Here is a 21,097-nt window from a genome sequence, read left to right on the forward strand (position 1 = left end):
CCTATTACATAATCACCGACTATGCCCGCCAGCATGTTCACTGCAAATCTTACTTGATGGGTCCTCATAACCATAGCATAGGGAGGAATCTGGATCAGCGAAACAGACTTCATGAATGAAAAGCACATATGCAGGAAAGAGATGGTTGACCACACAGTGCTGTAGTAACCATTGACTAGTGATGGGGAGTCATTTGAAGACCTGTGATTTTGTTGCTGTGATAGGTTTGTCACTGGTTCTGACTGTGACTATAGTTCCAAAATCACAGTTTCGAAGAATCTCCATATCCGACCAATATGTGATTCATAGCAAAAAATTCATAGGCAAAAATTGAGCCGGTGTCTGGTGTAGTTCCTGGATAGCTCAGTCAGTAGAGCATTGGCGCACTCAGCCAAAGATCCCGAATTCGATACTCAGCCCTGGAACTATTTTTTCCTTGAAATTATTCAAATCAACTTCACAAGGAGCTATACCTAAAAGCCAGATTTGCATAATATACCTTAGTGTTCATTAACAGAAAACCACAATTCAAGTCATAGAGTTTGTGTGCACTCAATGTTAGGTCTCTGATGGCCTGTCAGACCACTTAAGGTATGTGGATATAAAAAGGGAAAAAATTGAGCCGGTGTAGTTCCTGGGTAGCTCAGTTGGTAGAGCATTGGTGCACTCAGCCAAAGGTCCCAGGTTCAATACCTGGCCCTGGAACAATTTTTCCTTGAAATTATTCAAATCATCTTCACAGGGAGCTATACCTGAAAGACAAATTTGCATACGGTACTTTATACCAGAATTCAAAATTCATCAACAGCCTTCACATCATCAATTTTATCAACCACAGAGTAAAATCAGTACAGTAATACTAACTTGCATTCTCCACCACGTTACGTAGTGACATATATCGTATATACTTCGAGGTTCGACACCAGAGATTAAAAACTATTTAAATCCATACTTCAGTGATTTAGTAAATCCCCTCAGATGTATCCAGATGCATGAAAAGCTAGAGCATGTCCAGGGAAACCGAGGTGTCTGGTAACCTTACCACTGACTGAAGACAACACGACATGTAAAGTCAGCAGGAGTGGATAGTAGGGATACAGCTGCTGTTACCACAGTACTTTCCAAAGAGTACTGTGCGCAACATCCAGTTCACATACTACTGCTCAAGCGCTTGTAGAAGGCTCCTCAGACACGTGATTAAGCTCTGCTTCTTTGAAATTGAGTCCACACAGTTCGTCTCGGTGGAATTGTGGTGGAAATTGCCCCATTTTCTGTAACCACTGGAAAAGTCTTGGAAACATGATATGTGCTGGATGTTCATATGTGGATGTGTGGCCCAATACAACCTTTCTGCTTCTCTACTGTTTCCATTTGCTTGCCTATACACAAACACTATAAACCTGCAAGTTTCTCAACCATATATTGCATTTCACTCAAGACTGATCAAGTCCACTCACAAATCACGCCATCTGCAGTGCGTTAGTAGAGTTTACTTTTCCCAACCCCTTGTGATGTAAGCCTGTATGTTGGCAGAATTACCTATCCTTCTGTAGGCCATTTATCTCGTGAAACCTACCTGCACATGAGAGAAAGCAGAAAATGGAGTGAAAAGCTTCCCTCCCTCATTACAATTCCACTCGTAGCTAACTAATCACTTACCCTCACCACAAGGTTCTTATCGTAAATTATAGCGCATGCTTGCATTTGGTTTCACAAGATAGCGAATGACCTATAATACTGTTATACCTCCTGCAACCTATGAACAATTATTTTGGCTTATAATTTTTGACTGATGCGTTTCTGGACAGGAGTTCTTTATCTCATCATTCCTGAAAGTTTGTAACATCTCCACAGAAACACCTGAGATAACAGTAATAGAACTTTCTGACTAATGTTTATGTTATTTCCCTTACTTTCGGCACAAGAATTCCTTCTTTGCCTTCACATGTAGCATTATATTTATTTATTTATTTATTTAACCTGGTAGAGATAAGGCCATTAAGCCTTCTCTTCCCGTCTACCAGGGAATTACAACTACAATATTAAGAATACAATTACAATTATAATTATAATTAATATTAAATTTACAAGTACAATAAAAATCAAAGTACTAAAAGATTAACTGATTAATAAAGGCTAGACAGTTTTTTTTTTTTTGTAGAAGTTGAGAAGAAAGAATTTATTTATTTATTTTTCAATTAAGTAAAAAATTAAACTTACTCTACGCAGTAAGAAAATGCTTAATAAGTTTGTTTTTGAACACTGTTAAATTCTGACAGCTCTGATGTCACTGGGTAGGGTATTCCACAAGCGCGATAGTGAGATTGTGTATGATGTTGAATACGATGATGACTTATGCTGCCGAAACAAGAAAAAAACCTCCACTGTGTCATCACACCTCCTTCAAGTCCACCTGAAAGTGGATGAACTTCATTGAAAGAAATAATCATTAGTATAATTTGGTACGTATGGTTCATCTTGCTCTGTCTCCTAACTAAATATTTTCTGTCGCTATAACAGTCATTTTTGGAGAATACTGCTGTAAGCTGGGCGCGTGAGCATTGTGAAATGAGGAATATGAGAATGAGAGGGTAGGAACATGACAACAAGAAAAAAACATTTCACAATTGTAACAACTCAATATCTCGGTCGCATTCAGTCATAGCGAAGTGCAGATAAAAGTTGAGTTGTATCACAAGGGAAACAAACAGCAAAATTACGAAAAACAGAAAATTACATGTATATCAAACCACAGTTCAAAGCATTTTAACATATACGGTACAGAAGTTTGCAAATCCCTATAAGGGAAACAAATAGCAAAAGTATTACGAAAAACAGAAAATTACATGTATATCAAACAATAGTTCAAAGCATTTTAACATATGGTGCAGAAGTACGGCAAATCTGTACAGACCCAGAAACAAATGCTTACTGAGCATGTGCAGTATGTTATAACTGAAACTTGGAAAATTCAGATGGCCCAAATTTTGTTTCTGGGTCTGTACAAGAGAAACAAGTAGCAAAAATATTACGAAAAACTGAAAATTACATGTATATCAAACCACAGTTCAAAGCAATTTAACATATGGCGCAAAAGTTTGGTAAATCCTTGCAAGAGAAACAAATAGAATCTTAACTACAGAAATGGATGTTTTAAGAATATCAGCTGGAAAATCAAGAATGGAAAGAATAAAAAATGAACATACACACTTTGCCATAAAAAAGCCGCACCCAGAATGAATTATCCAAAACAGACGAAAGTTGGTATGTAGCACCATCAAGGGTAATAGTGCAGATGATTTGAGTTTGGCTGCAATTGGCCTAACAGAACCGCCACGAGAGGGCATTACCTGCTCCACATTAGTAACCAGAATGACCGTAGCTCAATACTGTGCACAGTGTTACCGGTGTGCTTGTGGAGGAAAGGTCAGTGAGTAGCCATCATGCAGCAGCAATGAATTCGACGGGAGTATGAACTCACAGAGTTTGAGAGAGGGCAGATTGTTGGACTACAGGAAGTAGGATTGACTGCCATCTGGGCCATTGCAACACAACGGTGTTTGGAACAGTGGGCACAGAAGGGAAGACATATGCACCAGAAAGACTAAGAACGACCACCAGACAAGAGGATCGTTTCGTTGTTAGACTGGTGTGAACGCAACCAACGGTGGTGTTGTCCACCTCCAACAACATGTAGCGACATCACTAGAGACCTCAGTTCCATCAACACCATTTTGAGGCACCTCGCAGAACAGGGCTTGCATTCGCGATGTCCCTTATGCTGTCATTGACACCCCAATATAGACGTCGTCGTCTTTAGTGACGAATCAAGATTTTGTCATGGTACAGATGACCACTGCACCAGAGTACGAAGGCACACTGGTCGGCGCGCACTTCTCAGAACTGGGTCCGTGACAGTGTGGGGAGCTATCTCCTACTGAATCGCCACATGTATACAAGCTAGGGGCGATGCAACAGAGTACTGAAAGGTACTTTTCAAATGTACAATTTTTCCCAAATAAACAAATGGCTCACTTGTTTTGATACTGTAATCAGTTATTTGCATCATAGTTCCCATTGTCTGTGCCGAGTTTCATTCCATTTCCATGTCTCCTTCTGGGTGCAGCTTTTTTTTTATGGCATGTGTGTGTATAAAGGAACTCATAGCAGTGAAAGTGGCTGAGTGGCCAGACCTTCAATCTGTCATACAGGTGATCCGGGTTCGAGTCCTGGTCGGGCCCAGGATTTTTCTTCGACAGACAAGGTCGCACTTGGGGTTTTTTCTGGGGTTCTCCTGTTTTTTCATACTACAACATTCCGTCACCATTTCACAGCATTTCTCGAACGCTGGCTGGGGATGCACGAAGGGGGCAGCTTAGAGACGAGTGGGTGGCTTGCTCAAAACCTGGGTACACAGCAAACCTTAGTGTAGTAAGCCAGTGTGGGTTTGGAAATGTGCCTAGCTTGAAGCTTAGCGCAATAGATCGTAAAAAGTCGCAGTGATGGATCATATTGCCCCCCCTCCCGAAAATTCCAGTCCATTCCAAAGAAGAAGCCAGATATCACAGACATCACAGTGAATAAAAGATTCCACTTTATAAGGATGCCAGAAGGATGAATGTCTAAAATAATTATGGAATGAATCCCACCAGAGAGAGAGAGAGAGAGAGAGAGAGAGAGAGAAAACTTGGATGAGGGTGTACAAACAACCATGATTACAAGAAGATTGGATCACTGGATGGACAGGGAGGGATGGCATTTGGTTTCCAGAAGATGGCAACAGCTATTTTGACATGGGAGGATATATACAGAGTGGACAATAAGTACAGAGTATTGCTAATAACTTTTTAAATTTTAATTTTACAAAAAAGTTTATACAAACCTGTTGGAGATAAACCACAAACATAATACCTGTGTTCAAAAAAATTAGTTACTCAGGTATACAGGTGTGTGAAAGTAAAATTCGTTTTTTTAAGTGGCAGCCTATATTAAAATTTACATATTCCGCATCTCCACTAAATTTTACATATGCATGTGTAGAAATTTTACCCATTCACCTGCTTCATATCTTTTAACTATTTAATAAACTTGTTTCATGGACTTCAAATTTGAGACAAATAAGTATGTAAAATCATGTTGAGTAGACAACAAAACTAAACAAAACACTATGACTAACCAAACTTTACCACAGATGCCCAAGATGAGAACCATTCACAGCCAAACAACATCCCAATCCATTACGAAAACAGTCCATTGCAGATATAAGATGACACAGATCAGTCATGTAAGTGTGAATGGGTAAAATTTCTATACATTGATATGTAAAATTGAATGGAATTCGAAATATGTAAATTTTAAATTTGGGTGTCATTTAAAGAAGTAAAGTTTAGTGTCACATCCTATATGCTGAATAACTTTTTTCGAACACTGGTATCTTATTGTATGGATTATCTCTAACAGCTTTTGTATAAAACGCTTTTTTTTGTAAAACTGAAATTTAAAAAGTTATTAGCAATATTCCATACTTATTGTTCACCTGTATATGCTGTCTTCAAAGACCGGAATATGATAGAGGATATGTGTGTATGCGTGTATCCAATGACTACAGATTTCACTTGCGTGATTCGGGTTCCGAATATTGCGGATAGATGGCAGGACTGTCACCCATTTTCAAGTTGCACATCACTTCGATGAGCCACGTTGTTCATGATGTGTATCTGTGAAGAGTCGTGTTGTGTAGTAGAGTAAATGTATGTGTAAGTGTTCGTGTAAGTATAGTATAAGGAATGGGCGAGGATGATGAAAATGAGGAAGAGAGAAGGGGAAACCCGGTGCCATTATTTAGCCTACTCCTGTCAAATAACACCTAGGGGGCCAACAGACTTAACGTCCCCATCCAACAGAGAACAGACGAATCACTATCAACAGTGAACACTAGCCAATTAAAGAAATAATACTTCTGAATAGTTCAATATCTATTTGTAATATTCTTTTACCCTTAAAACTAAAAAAAAAAAAGTATTTTACTACAAATTTCAAATTAGTTTAACTCTGAAAATATTGAGATTAGGTCACATGTTTATATGATATCTTTTGCTCAGAAAGTCTTTGGAAATAAGCTTCTAAGTAGCAGTAACTTCTAGTGAATCACCCTGTATATTAAGGTAGAGGTAGGGATCCTAGGCCTACAGACGTTACTGAAATCAAAGCAGTATCAGTATATTGTCTAAAAGAAACTACTGTATTGAAGAATGAACATACACAAATTATGGGACAACTGTAGAGGAAATATGTTATGACTATGAGTTAGAAGAGGTTCAGATTGATACCAATGTGGTTCAATGTTATTCGACAATGGGTAGAGTGAGTATTCTATAATAAAACAAAAATTCGAGAAGGCCTTTCAGATCAGTTTTGTCAGAAAACTGAAGTAGCTAGAAATGAGACATTGCTACGGTCATTTTTATGACATGCTCAATATAGTGGCAATCAATACACTTTGTGTTTTTAACACCAATAAAAAACAAAGTTGTTGGAAGAATGCCAAAAGAATAATAATTTTAGAAAACCACAACTGAAGGGCTCACTCAAATTCCAAAGGTACTTAAAAAACGAGCTGAAGTACTGTTAGAAATCGAGAAGCTTACAGGACCACATCAAGAATGCCAGGGATAAAGAGCCCAGTATTTCAAACAGGGGCGAAGTCGGGATAAATCATCAAGAAAATGGTGCTATAGGTGTCTGTGGGGATCACTTCAAAGATATATGCTTAGATTGCTTGTAAAATTAAAGCATATTGTATTCAACCACTTTACTGATACTAATTTACAAATGAATATCTGCGAGCAAAAGGTTTTAACATGCAAAATCTAAATATTACAGGGGAGAAAAAAATTGATTTTCTGGTAAAATTTTATTTGAAAATGTTTATATCTTTTCTTTGCATTCCATAGTGCATATATGTTTGCCATGTTGAACTAATAAAAAAACATGAAAAAGTGATTCATTTCCTAAAATGAACAACATGAATTGTTCTCCTTTGCAAAAAGGTTGTAATAGTTGGTTACATTGTAAGTTACAACCTTTTGACTGTTTTATGAAGTTCCTCTTTCTACATAGCACTCCAAAAATACCAATTTAATTACCAAAATTAATTAATTACTTCTAAACACTAAAAATGAATTATGTGTTGTGCTGTTGTGTTTGTGTTGTGTTATGCTGAAAATCACCTATCTCTTTTTAAGTTTTCATAAAACTTTCTGTACTTTTTTGAAATGTATTGGCACATATGAGTAGTAACAAGATCCCGTTTCTTTTCACAAAACACTCTGTTCCTGTGAACTTGTAAACATTTATATGCTTAAGTACTCTTTGTCCCTTGTGGCACCTCACGAATGGTGAGAAGATTTCTAAATTTCAGCATTTACAGACAAGGCAGATTGTACAAACTTACTACAATTGTTACTCCGGTTCTTGAGAAAATTTGGCCACATTTACTGAATGCCACGACTGTAAGACATTATGATTGTTTCGACACTATAGAACTATAGGTAAATCAGAGGACTTTTGAACCAAATATAATCTGTCACTGTAAATAATATAAAATTAATCCCAGACCTTTGCAAAAGCGCCAAGAAAAGATTAAATATGGTAAATCAGCAGTCATTAGCACAGTGCACCCTTGGGCTAGCATCTCTTACCCGTGGATAAGACACTGCACTGGTGTGTATCCATGGCTGCTGGCGGGGTTTTCTACTTCTCCCTTATGCATGACAGACCATATTATGATGCACTCGTCACACTTTATCCATTTCAGCAAATTCTGACGACCACTGGGGTAAATCTTTAGATCATGATAGGGAAAAGCATGAAAACCATCCAAATAAACTTAAGAATGATGTTAGACATGCCTTGAAGACACACAAAGCAAGTAAACATGTTTCAACATACAAATTCTAAATTTTACAGAAGAAAAAATTCAATTCCTGCTAGAATTTTATTTCAAAATGTTTTCTATTTTTACTTTGCATTCCACAGTACATGTATAACAATATGTTGAACTAGAAAAAAAAAACATGAAAAAGTTAATTTTCTAAAATGAACAAAATGATATGTACTTCTGTGCAAAAAGATTATAATAGTTGCTTACAATGTAAATTACAACCTTTAGCTACAGACTTATTACAACCATTCTGCTTCTGCACAACTATTGACAACTGAAATATGACCAACAAAATATTACGTTTGCTAATATTAAGTCAGTAGACCATTTTCCATGGCACACATAATCGTCCTGAATGAAAAAAATTAGTTTGACAAAAAATGTGTGTTACAACCTCTTTGCCTGCAGGTATTCAAATATATCCTCCCATTTCATTTTCAGACGCTAAATAACCTAAGCTGTTGATAAAGCGTCGTAAAATAACCTAATAAAATAGATAATAAAACATACCCCAAAAAAATAGTCACATAGTTTCAAATCACACGATCTCGGTGTCCAAATCTGATCTCCCTTGCAAGAGATGAGACGGGCAGGGAATCTTTCTCTCAGCAATCTTGTTGTTTCAATGGCAGTGTGGCTTGTTGGCCCATCCTATTGGAATCACATGTCTTCCACATTCTATTCTTGCAGTTGCGGCCATAAAAACTGTGTTATCATGCTCTAGCAATGCTCTGTCTGATGAGGATGATATTCTCTACTGATCGACGAGAATGAGGACGCCCAGGTTATTTTATGTTCTCTGTCGATCCTGTATCTTCAAATTTCCTTGCCAGTCTCTGTACTGTTGACACATTAAACGCATTTCACCTACCAAAAATTACACGAAGTCTTCGATGGTCTCTCCATAATATTCACCATACTCAAAATACACTTCCAGAATCTGGATGTGTTAATCCTTCATGTATCACTCCATTTTAGCTAATAACAGTACACAAACGACAATTGACAATGACAACGTTAACTGCAATACAAACAGATGACAGTCAGTTAAATTTCAGGTCCAACAACCTAACAAACAGACAGAAGCTTTGAATTTAAAAATTGCATTCTTTATGGGACACCCTTTATTTATCGGAGTTCCTTCTATTTTTAGCAATGTGTGTATACACATTAAGTTTTAAAATAAAAAAGAATGGTTACTCTAGAGTAAATCTTTACCCTTAAAATAATTTAATTTAAACATACCGGTATTTTTTTTTTATTCACTACATGCGCTGCCTGCGATTAGATACACTCTATTCACTTATTATAGCACACATTGAATTCAAATTTTAGTCTCTTCACAAATACTAAAACACACACTACCAAAATTATTAATGTATATGCAATATTATGACTATTGACTTAGGAGCATAGGGCTTATACAAATCTTCACTGATAAAAAAATAAAATAAAAAAATTTTTGACGGTGAAGATTTGTATAAGGTGGTCAAGGATGAGAATGGTGACTTGCTTGCAGATTCTCATTCAATCCTGAATAGATGGGAAAACTATTTTGGGCAACTACTAAGTGAACATTGGACAAATAGAAATGATTGGGATGAAATTCAAATACAAATTGCTGAGCCATTTATACCCGAACCCACACTCTCTGAAGTCGAAATTGAGATAGAAAAGATGAAAAATTACAAGTCTCCAGGTATAGATCAAATTCCAGCAGAATTAATACAAGAGGGCGGAAGCACATTATCTAGCGATATTTATAAACTTGTACTTACTATTTGGGAAAAGGAAATTGTGCCAGAACAATGGAAGGAGTCCATAATCGTACCTATCTTTAAAAAGGGAGACAGACTAACTGTAGTAACTTTCGAGAAATATCACTTTTGTTGACGTCATACAAAATTTTGTCCAATATTCTTTTGAGAAGATTAACTCCATATGTAGATCAAATTACTGAGGATTATCAGTGTGGTTTTAGGCGTAAAAGAGCGAATATTCATCAGATTTTTTGTATTCGACAGATATTGGAGAAAAAATGGGAGTATAAAGGTACAGTACATCAATTATTCATAGATTTCAAAAAGGCATATGACTCGGTTATGAGAGAAGTTTTATATAATATTCTTATTGAATTTGGTATTCCCAAGAAACTAGTTCGATTAATTAATATGTGTCTCACTGAAAAGTACAGCAGAGTCTGTATAGGCCAGTTTCTGTCAGATGCTTTTCAAATTTACTGCTGGCTAAAGCAAGGAGATACTCTATCACCTTTACATTTTCACTTTGCTCTAGAATATGCCATTAGGAAAGTCCAGGATAACAGAGAAGGTTTAGAATTGAACGGGTTACATCAGCTCCTTGTTTACGTGAATGATGTGACTATGTTAGGAGAAGATCCACAAGCTATTATGGAAAACACGGGAATTTTACTTGAAGCAAGTAAAGAGATAGGTTTGGAGGTAAATCTCGAAAAGACAAAGTTTATGATTATTTCTCGTAACCAGATATTGAACAAAAAAGAAATATAAAAATTGGAAGTTTATCCTTTGAAGAGGTGGAAGAATTCAAATATCTTGAAGCAACATTAACAAGTATAAATGATACTCAGGAAGAAATTAAACGCAGAATAAATATGGGAAATGCGTGTTATTATTAAGTTGAGAAGCTTTCATCATCCAGTCTCCTCTCAAAAAATCTGAAAGTTAGAATTTATAAAACAATTACATATATTATCAGTTCTTCTGTATGGTTGTGAAATTTGAACTCTCACTTTGAGAGGGGAACAGAGGTTAAGGATATTCGAGAATAAGGTGTTTAGGAAAATATTTGGGGCTAAGAGGGATGAAGTTATAGGAGAATGGAGAAAGTTACACAAAGCAGAAGTGCATGCATTTTATTCTTCACCTGACATAATTAGGGACATAAATCCAGACGTTTGAGATGGACAGGACATGTAGCACATATGGGCAAATCCAGAAATGCATATAGTGTGTTAGTTGGGAGACCAGAGGGAATAAGACCTTTGGGAAGGCCAAGACATAGATGGGAGAATAATATTAAAATGGATTTGACGGAGGTGGGATATGATGGCAGAGCAGTAGTGTCAGAGTTGTAAGCTCCAATACTGGTTGTGAAGCTAGATCGGAGCTTGAACTTGCTTATGTCTGTGGAAACACCAGAGCATGCAACCAGTCTAGTGGAGTGCTCCGCTCCGTTTAGTCCCTGTCTGACATCGCTGTGGTAGAAACTGGATTAATCTTGCTCAGGATAGGGACCAATGGCAGGCTTATGTGAGAGCGGCAATGAGCCTGCAGGTTCCTTAAAAGCCGTAAGTAAGAAGATTGAACCTAATCATAGGCATGTAGTGAATTTATAAAAAAAATTAAGTTTAAATTCAAAAATTTTTTAAGGGAAAGATTTATTCTAGAGTAACCATTCTTTTTTTTATTTTAAAGCTTACTGTGTATACACACATCACTCAGGGGCGTATTTTGCGGACTACCGTGGCTACCGGCGGTAGCCCAAGGAAATTACAAAAGAAAAAGTTTATAATATAACATAATGTAATAACTTTGTATTACCGTATTAGTTTTACCACAGTAATTAAAATTAAAGTAATTGTTAGATTTATATGCGCTCTGCTCTCAAAAAAAAAAGAAACAAGTTGTCAAGGCGGCATCACTGGAGAAACCGCTGCCGCGAAGGGTAGCCTGTGACCATTCCGCTCACGTCGCACAACTCCCTGTCCCTCCGCTCCCCCAAGTTTCTATCGTGCACTGTAGGTGGGTGAGTTGCCGCTCTCGTGATCGGTTTCTTGGAAGGCGCGAAGCAACAATATGCTTAGTACGCTAGCTCATTAATGTGATTGTGTTCTTGCAGTGCATTATTTTAAATCTGTGATTTGTTCGAATGTCTAAGAGTTATATTAATTGTGAATTATTAAGTTTTTAATTTCCCAATTAAGTGATATTGTGAAAAATATGGCACAACAAGTTTCTGGAGAGGTTTGTGTTGAAAATGACTGTGTAATAGAAGGTTTATTAAAAGTGCCTTTTAACCGTCGTACATACAACGAGAAAGTTGAAATTGTGAAAATGGAAAGACCAACTCCTGAGTTAAATTTGTCCATGGACGTAAAAGAAAAACAGAGTGAGTACACACGCCATTTCACTTCAACATCATATGGTAAGTGGAATTGGTTGTGTGGCAGTTCTAAACTGTCTAAACTATTTTGCTGGCCATGTTTGTTATTTAGCCATGAAACTAATGTGTGGTCAAAAGACGGGTTTTCTAATATGAACTCCCTTCGAACGGCAGTCCTAAAACACGACAAATCAAAACCTCATATTTATAGTAGCATGAACTTTGCAAACTTTGGGAAGACAAGAATTGATTTACAGCTAGATAAGCAAAAAGTTCTACACATCAACCAACACAATGCTCTTGTGGAAAAAAATCGGGAGATTTTAAGCAGTCTGCTTTCTAGGAAAACAAGAATTGGCTTTTCGGGGTCATAATGAGAGTGTGGAATCAGACAATAGAGGAAATTATATTGAATATTTAAGTTCCTTAAGTGAATTTGACCATTTACTGGCCAATCATCTTGAGAGTTCAACAGTATTCCGTGGTACTTCTCCCGCAATTCAGAATGACTTAATATTTGCTATAAGTGGGGTTATGATAAAGAACATAAAATCTGAAATAGAAGAAGCACCTTTTGTGGCCATTGTTGTTGATGAAACAAGTGACTGCTCTAATCAGAGTCAATTGTCCACTGTTTTAAGATACGTCGACAGTACTGCCAATGTTCAAGAACGGTTTATAGGATTCACAAATGTCAGTTCGGGCAAAACTGCTGCTGCTTTGTTTCAGCATGTGGAAGGTGTTATAGCAGAATACAATGTCGGCAATAAGTTAATTGCACAGACATACGATGGTGCTTCAGTTATGGCGGGAAATATTAATGGCTTAAAAACAAAAGTTCAAGAAAAGTATCCTCAAGCACTATTTGTCCATTGTTACAGCCATGTTCTCAATTTAGTTTTGCAACAAACTACTTTATCCATTCCAGAATGCCGCATTTTTTTCAAAACACTGTCGGGTTTAGCTGCATTTTTCTCATCATCTCCTAAAAGGTCAGAAAAACTCAAGGAATTTATGAAAAAGAAACTCCCAAAAGTAGCACCAACTACATGGAATTTTACATCTCGGCTTGTAAATACAGTAAAGTAATACAGAGAACAACTGACTGCTTTCTTTGAAAATATAATTTGTAATGACTCTGAAGAAAACTGGGATGATGATGTACTTGTGCAGGCTCAAGGATATTTGTATTTTTTCACACAGTTTCAGAATATATTTCTTCTTGAAGTCTATGCTAGAGTGTTCGCACATACAGATGTGCTCTACAATATTCTTCAGACAAAAAGTCTAGACATAGCATACTGCTTGCAAGAGGTATCAAAGTTAAAACATACTATATCCGAGTTCAGACGTAGTGGGTTTCCGTCCATATGGAGTAATATGGAAAATGAAAATTCTTCAGCCAATACAATGGAACCACCATTAAAGCGAAGAAAAGGAGATGATGAATTGAAATACAGGCAGCTGTACTACAGCATACTAGATCCAATGCACATGGAAATTACTGACAGATTTTCTGATTATGGAAAGCTTCAGTTCACACATCTTCTAGATTCTCAAAAATTTTCTGCTTATAGAGAAAACTTCCCGAATGAGGCACTAAACAAATTATTTCAGTCCTATAACAGTCACTTTGATCAAGTACGTTTGAAAAATGAATTAAGTGTAATATATTCAGCAGAAGTCTTTGATTTTTCGAACAAACCTATCCATGAAATATTATCTGCCATATATGAAAACCAGCTGAACCAAGTTATTCCTGAAGTCCTTAAATTGGCAACATTAATTGTGACAATACCAGCTACGTCAGCATCGGTAGAAAGAACATTTTCTGCATTGAAGAGAATAAAATCCTACTGTAGATCAACTCATACACAAGAACGTTTATCCGGCTTGGCACTGATGTCAATTGAAAAGTCTTTTCTACAGAAACTTCGCAAGCGGCTCAACTGTAATTTCAATGACGAAGTCATCAACTTATTTTCGTCCCAATCAAGATGTCTGGAATTCACATATAAATAGGTAAGGAATTTTATTATAGGGTTTTTAAAATATATTTTGTGTAATAATAGGGTCAGTGGTAGCCCAGACCCTTAAACCAGTATACGCCACTGACATCACTACAAAAATGAAAGAGCTCTGATAAATAGTATTACATTTATGACTACTAGAAGATAGGCTATTTTATCATCATTTTGCATGCGACAAGTATGAACTCCCCTTAAGATTTTCTATCTTCAATATCCAAGTCTCCCATTTATATGATAAAGTTGGTACTGTATAGAAAATCAACTGCTTACTTTGTCTTATTCATTTATTTATTTTTTAAATTTCTACTGATGGTACTACACATATTTCGAAATCTTTGTATTTTGATACCTGTACTTCAGCAGTCATATAATTAGTAATATATCACAGTAAAAATATTCAAAATGATCAGCTTGCTCTAATATATATGACCTCCTATTACATCAACATCTATCAACTAGTCGTCTAGTGGTCAGGTGTGATTTGAAACCTATGATTTTGTCACTGTGATTGGTTTGTCAATGGTTCAGACTGTGACTACAGTTCCAAAATCGCAACTCCGAGAAATCGTCATCCTTGTTAAATATGTGACTAACAGAGATGACGACTGATGTATGTATATGTGACAGATCCAAAATGCAGACAATTGCAAGTCAGAAGATTGACTTGAAGGACAACATTACTAGGATTTAACCAATTTTTTCGTCCTAATCAAAAGGTTAACGTCAGCAACCCTTTTTATACTGAAGCTACAATGCACTCATTATATTCGTCCACAAATAATTCATTTCGTAAATATTCTTTGGCGAATATACGTTCCCACACATAGTGATAATACAGCTCAGAGATCAGAGTGTGTTTTGTTTTCAATATACTCGCTGTGTTAATCACTATTGTTGATATAAGACTTTGCACTGATATATTCAAATATACTCAATTTACTCATGATAAGAAACATTGGTATTCCTCGTGGTTTGTTCAGAGGTAAGTAGATGGCAGTGAAATTGAGTTCCAGTTCTAACATCCTGTGCATGCTCAGTGCTTACTGGGAATGCGCAATATGTTATAACTGAAACCTGGAAAATTCGGTGGTCCAAATTTTGTTTCTGGGTCTGTACCCTTTAAAACAACTTATTTCAGTAGAAGTATTACAACTAGGCCTGTATATACATTGTTTTTGTCAATGATAAAGACCTTGTACGTATTGGTATTAGTACTAAAATCAAATTCTAAAAGGTTACATAGTGAACTATAAATAATGTTAACATGTATAGTTGTTGTCACAGCTGTTTCAAGTGTTCTGACTTGAAATGCATCTGCTAATTGGTATCAGCTATGTTTCTTGGTTGTTTTCAAGTCAGATGTACTGTAAGCAAAAAATTTTTAAGACATTTTAACCTTGTTTTATAACTTGTATATCCATAGATTAATACTGTTGACATAAATTACTTCATATTGTATTCTTAACTTCCTTTCCCAATATGGACAATATGTCATGAAAATTATGCCTATTGTATAATGCAATTATTTTAGTGTTATTAGTGCATTTAAATGTATTGTGGGTCCCTATCACCATGGCATAGCGCATCCTCAGCTTGCAGATAGAGGAAACGGCCTACAGACATGGAGGATAGCTGTGAATATATTGAATAAGTAGTTGTGGACAACGGATAAGGGATGGTCCTGCAGCTTGGGGGTTGGGCGAAGGGCTAACAACCCATTACTGTAAAAAAACAGCTTGATACGAATTCATACAATAAACCTCGGAATGGGACTGATTCTCTGGCACGACCACAGCAAAGGAATAAGGTTATGAGATTTGGTACTTGGAACGACACTAGTCTTTATAGAACAGGAGGAGTAACATTAGTAGCAAAAGAACTAGCTAGATATAGAATAGACTTCGTGGGAGTACAGAAGGTTAGGTTAGATGGGAATGGCATATCACAAATAGGAGATTACTTGTTGTATTATGAGGAAGGAAACAATAAACACCAATTAGGAACAGGATTCTTTATTCATAAAAGAATAAAATCAGCAGTAAAAAAGTCGAATTTATCAGCGACAGGTTATCATATTTAGTACTTACGGGTAGATGGTGCGATATCGTAGTTATAAATGCTCATGCACCTACAGAAGAGAAAGACGACCATATAAAGGATAGCTTCTATGAGGAATTGGAACATACTTTTGATCAGTTATCTAGATATCACATGAAAGTTTTATTGGGGGATTTCAATGCTAAAGTAGGACAGGAGGATATTTTTAAACAACTATTGGAAAAGAGAGCCTACACTTAGAGATGGAAGAAAAAATCACTTGCACCGATTTTTCACTGGTGATTAAAAAATCACTTTCACTCCAGTGAGTGAACTGTTCATTAAGCAGTGAAACAGTGATCAAGCGGTGATTTACTCATTGCACCAGAAACAACTAACGAATCACTATTTCCTCAGTGATTTCAACATACAGCTCAATGTCTTACATTGCAGTCCTCTGTTACCTGTTGAGCAATTTTTGAACTGCTTGACATTGCATGGATTTTTGTTCTTTGTAAGCTTGTAATAATTTGTGATGAAAGAAAATACTGCAATTTCAGTGCTGAGTTGAACAACTTAGTGATATGGTATAACTTTCTTTGGTAGATTTTTAAGAACTAGGTTACTTTCAACATAAAAATAGTTCTACTGTATAGTTAGCTATATGAGGAGCCCGGAATCAAAACGCATTAAGTCCACATTTTATCGAAAATGCGTTTTTTTTCCGAATTTACGTTCTTTTAGAGGCGCTTCATCATGCTACGCTTGACAATTGTTGCAATTGACATTTTTAGCCTGTTTAAAGTCAGCCTGAAATCGAGGGTCTGATTCAGAACGTATTCTGTCCATCACCCTGAATGGATCAAACCGAGTTAAGTCCATGAAGTTAAGATTTCTAACGAAAGCAGTACACCAGAATGAACGTAATTAATTCGCCTCCTGTCTTTAACTAATTTTCATTGTTGACTCTTCTCTAAAGTTTTTTTTTATTGCTACCTTTAGGTCCATGCAGTAAGATTTAAAAGGACGAGTTTATTATTGCCTGGAATCTCTATTTAAATCCCCACACGCAGACAGTAAGTTAGTGGTGTGCGGTAAGTGGCATTTAAAAGCAGGTGGAGGTAGTTTGCAATAAACATGGGTCTTTTAAACTGTGATATTATACTCATAATTTAGTTACATTTTGAACTATATGGTAGGCTTCCAAAGACTCCAGTACAAAACATTGTTGCACTCCCACGTTATTTCGCTTGTTTCTTGTGAGATTTAAAAACTTTGCAGGTTATCGCTGGTTTCTTTTTCTATGGGTTGATAGGTATATGACGGGAAGGGGGGGGGGAAATGAGCCCGACAGTTTGCTTGTAACATTGTCGTCGTAACACCAGCATCCCTTCCATTAACATTGCAGCTATAGTTAAACCTCAATAAAATGTCTGCTTTCAGGTCTAGTCGATTTGTGAAGATTCTTTCCTACCTGGGTTTGCTTCCCTTCACGGTCTTACATGCAATTACGTAGACATTGACAAGCTGAAAAGGACCGGTACCATAAATATTATATTGAAGGAAACATTTCTGCAGTCTTTTTTACGTATTTTGCCATAATGAGGAAGGAATATAAGACTTCATTCTGACGCTGACCTGATGGCGAACCCACAACATAACGTTATTGTACTCTATTACGCCCTTCAGTTTCACCACCGTTTCTTCCCCTTCATTGTTACCCCTTTTTCCTTTATGTTGACCATGTGAATCTTGTGCTTCGTAGACAGACCTTTTCTGTCATGTCACTTTACTGCCAATAACTCTTACAAGACCTCGATTCTCACTCCCTTTCTTAAACTTTGTCGATTCCACTTGGGATGCAGGACAACTTCAATGCACTTCTATTTAAACAGTTACGAATTTTAGAAAACCTTTCGCGTATATTTAGAGCAAAATAACTCCTCTTCAAGAAAGGTCGTTTTACAACATACAACGAATCTCTAAATAGACAGCTTCAAAAAACTCAATATGACAGCTTGAATGAAAAATGTAAATAAAAGTCGCAGGGTCTCCGAGACGTCATGTCTAGACGGCTACGCTTTGGGAGCACATCACGTTGCTGACTAGACTTCAGTAGGCAAGGGGTTAGTTAATACAGCTTCTGGAAATAAGTGAAAGATTTAATATTTTTTAAGAATTTACACGAAAGGGCTAATAGAGTATTAGCTGCATTCATTACAACATTTTAAGCACTACGCATGTTATAAAATCATGGAAGAAGGTGTGCCAGTTGGGGAGCACTCTACAGGAACTCGAAACGAAAGAGGGAACAAGAAAACAGGTGAGTCTATTATACTTTTCTACATACAGTTTTACATATGAGTTTATGAGTTAGAATTGACTCCTTAATTCACCCTTTATGATAATGTGATAATTAATCACGCAATAATTGATGCAATATTGTTTAAGTTTGTTGCATAGTCCATCACCTAATATAATCATAATTTTGAAATTTTTAGATATACCGACAAGGATCCTGACATGCTTCAGTTCGAGCCTCCCTGTAACCATAAGGAAGGAAGATACAGATGCTGCAGCATCCCAGCGTTCTACCTCATTCAGCAAAGAAAAAGAGTCCTTAATCATCATGATAAATTGCAGCAAGATAGACTTCTGGGATCCATGATGTCTGTGTCCGTTCCGAAACGACGTCGTCCAAGGAAGGATGGTGAAAAATTAAACTCGATGTTCATCAGGTATCAAGTTAGAGTTCATGATGAAACACTTCCAATATGCTGTAAGTTTTTTAGAACTTTATTCAGTATAGGGCAAAGCAGAGCTAACAGTATTGCTAAGTCAGTAATGTCGTGTAAACCCATCACTGAGAGGAGAGGGGGTGACCGCAAAAGCATGTTGTATGCAGAAAAAAACAGTCTGTAATCAATTTTCTTTCTAAACTCAAAGCCAGAGAAAGCCATTATTCAAGGGGGAAAAGTAAGAGACTTTACCTTGCTTCGGAACTGAACATAAATAGATTGCATAAAATGTACAATGCTGAAGTTCCACATTCTTTAAAGGTGAAAAAATGTTTTTTTTTTTATAACATTTTTTCTACAAATTTCAACTTGGGGTTTGGGGATCCTGCAACGGACGTTTGTAGCTTTTGCATTAGGACGAAATTCCAAATTGAATGTGCTGATACTCCAGAAAAGAAGTTAGAAGTACAAGCTGAGTTAACTGCTCATAAATTGAGAGCGAAAACATTTCACAAAATTATGAAGAAAGATCCTCATAATAGTATGTCCTTATGTTTTGACCTCCAACAAGTGCAGCCATTACCAAAGCTAGCAATTGGGGAGGTATACTACACACGACAGCTTTCTTACTATGTTTTGTGCATTACTGATATTGATAACATTTCCCAACTTTTACTGCTGGACAGAAAACCAGGCAAAAAGAGGGGCGATTGCAGTTAGCTCTGCTCTGACTCATTTCCTAACAAATTATAATTTCAAAGAAAAAAACATTTCCCTCCTGAGACTCTTCTCCGACGGTTGCGCTGGTCAAAATCGAAATGCACATGTTGTCCATGCTTTGTATTGTGGTTGTTGAATAAATCTCCAGATTCATTGAAGGAAATATGTATGACTTTTCCTGTGTGAGGGCATTCCTTTTTGCCAGCAGACCGAATGTTTGGTATTTTGGAGAAAAGCCTCAGGAAACATGCAGAAATACTGACGGCAAAAGAATATCATGATATTTACGGTACAGTCGGTGTCGTTCACGTGTTGGGTGAGGATTGGCATATACACAATTTCAGAGATCTGTGCGATTACTTGAAAAAGCCAGTTGGCATAAGTGATATGAAGAGAGTTAGGCTCAGGAAAATAATGAAAGCAAACAAACATTACATCAATGTAAAATTGGAGTATACTTACACAATGGATGACCTAAGTAAATGTCCAGTATCACTACTTAAGAAAGGTCATGCCATTGAAAATATTGAGAGGTTTGACCCACCCTTAGTACCATTAAGGAATAAAATAAAAGCAGAAAAATTGTTGGATATAAAAAAGTTATTGCAACAAAGATTTGGTGAAAATTGGAAAAACAACGATCAGCTGCAGTTTTATGTCAAGGTTATTGACCATGAAGAAGGACTTTCTGATCAGTGTGAGGATGATGAAATAGTGGAGTGTGAGTGTATGGAAGAAGAGCCTGGATTATCAATGATATGACTGAACTGAACTCAACAATGACAGTTAAATTTAATAAATTAAATTTTCATTCTATGTTGCTTGCTAAAACAGGTAGACATAATTTAATAATTTAATAAAATAATTGCCTTCAAAGTTAATTTTGTATTTGTATAAGAGTCTTTGGAAAGGAATGTGGTCACAATTAAAAAAATCAGCTTAAATGAGTGTTTTGAATATATGTTTGTAACAAAACGATTTCAGTCCGTAATTTCGGAACAAAACGCATTAAGTCCATGATTTTCAAAACTTCTTATATAAATATTACGCTTGGATAATTTTGTTTGATTTTGCGCAATAGTGCCACCTAATTTTGCGTAGTATTCTAATTATATAATTGCTTTCAAAACTTGAAATTTTTCAGAAGTTTAGGAGCTTTTAGTTTTTCGACTCTCCTGAAAAGTTTTGATTTGTGGACATAACGCGTTTTGATTCCGAGCTCCTCATATATTCTAATGCACTGTTATAGCCCTTCTGCCCCCTACTTGTTTCAAATATAACACTCTAGAGGTCCAGGACGATTTAATAGAGAAATGACCATTTCTCTATTAAATCGTCCTGGACCGCTCTCACGATTTCTTGGTAATTAGCGGGGCTTTAAAAATGTTATGGTGGCTCACCAGTGAGGCAAAAATTTCACTAGTCAGCTTGGTGAAATTACAGAAGCACAATTAAAAAATTGGATTTTTTTCATTTAAGAAAAA

The 21,097-nt window shown here is 36.4% G+C and overlaps 1 non-coding gene across 1 annotated transcript; it reads left to right on the forward strand.

Moving 5' to 3' along the window:
* The first annotated feature begins 632 nt into the window (after positions 1-632).
* On the forward strand, positions 633-705 carry TRNAS-ACU (transfer RNA serine (anticodon ACU)). The gene has a single exon. It is a non-coding gene; the product is annotated as a tRNA-Ser (tRNA).
* The last annotated feature ends 20,392 nt before the right edge of the window (positions 706-21,097 follow it).

The sequence above is a fragment of the Periplaneta americana genome, chromosome 1 (assembly GCF_040183065.1).
Source record: "Periplaneta americana isolate PAMFEO1 chromosome 1, P.americana_PAMFEO1_priV1, whole genome shotgun sequence".
NCBI lineage: Eukaryota > Metazoa > Arthropoda > Insecta > Blattodea > Blattidae > Periplaneta > Periplaneta americana.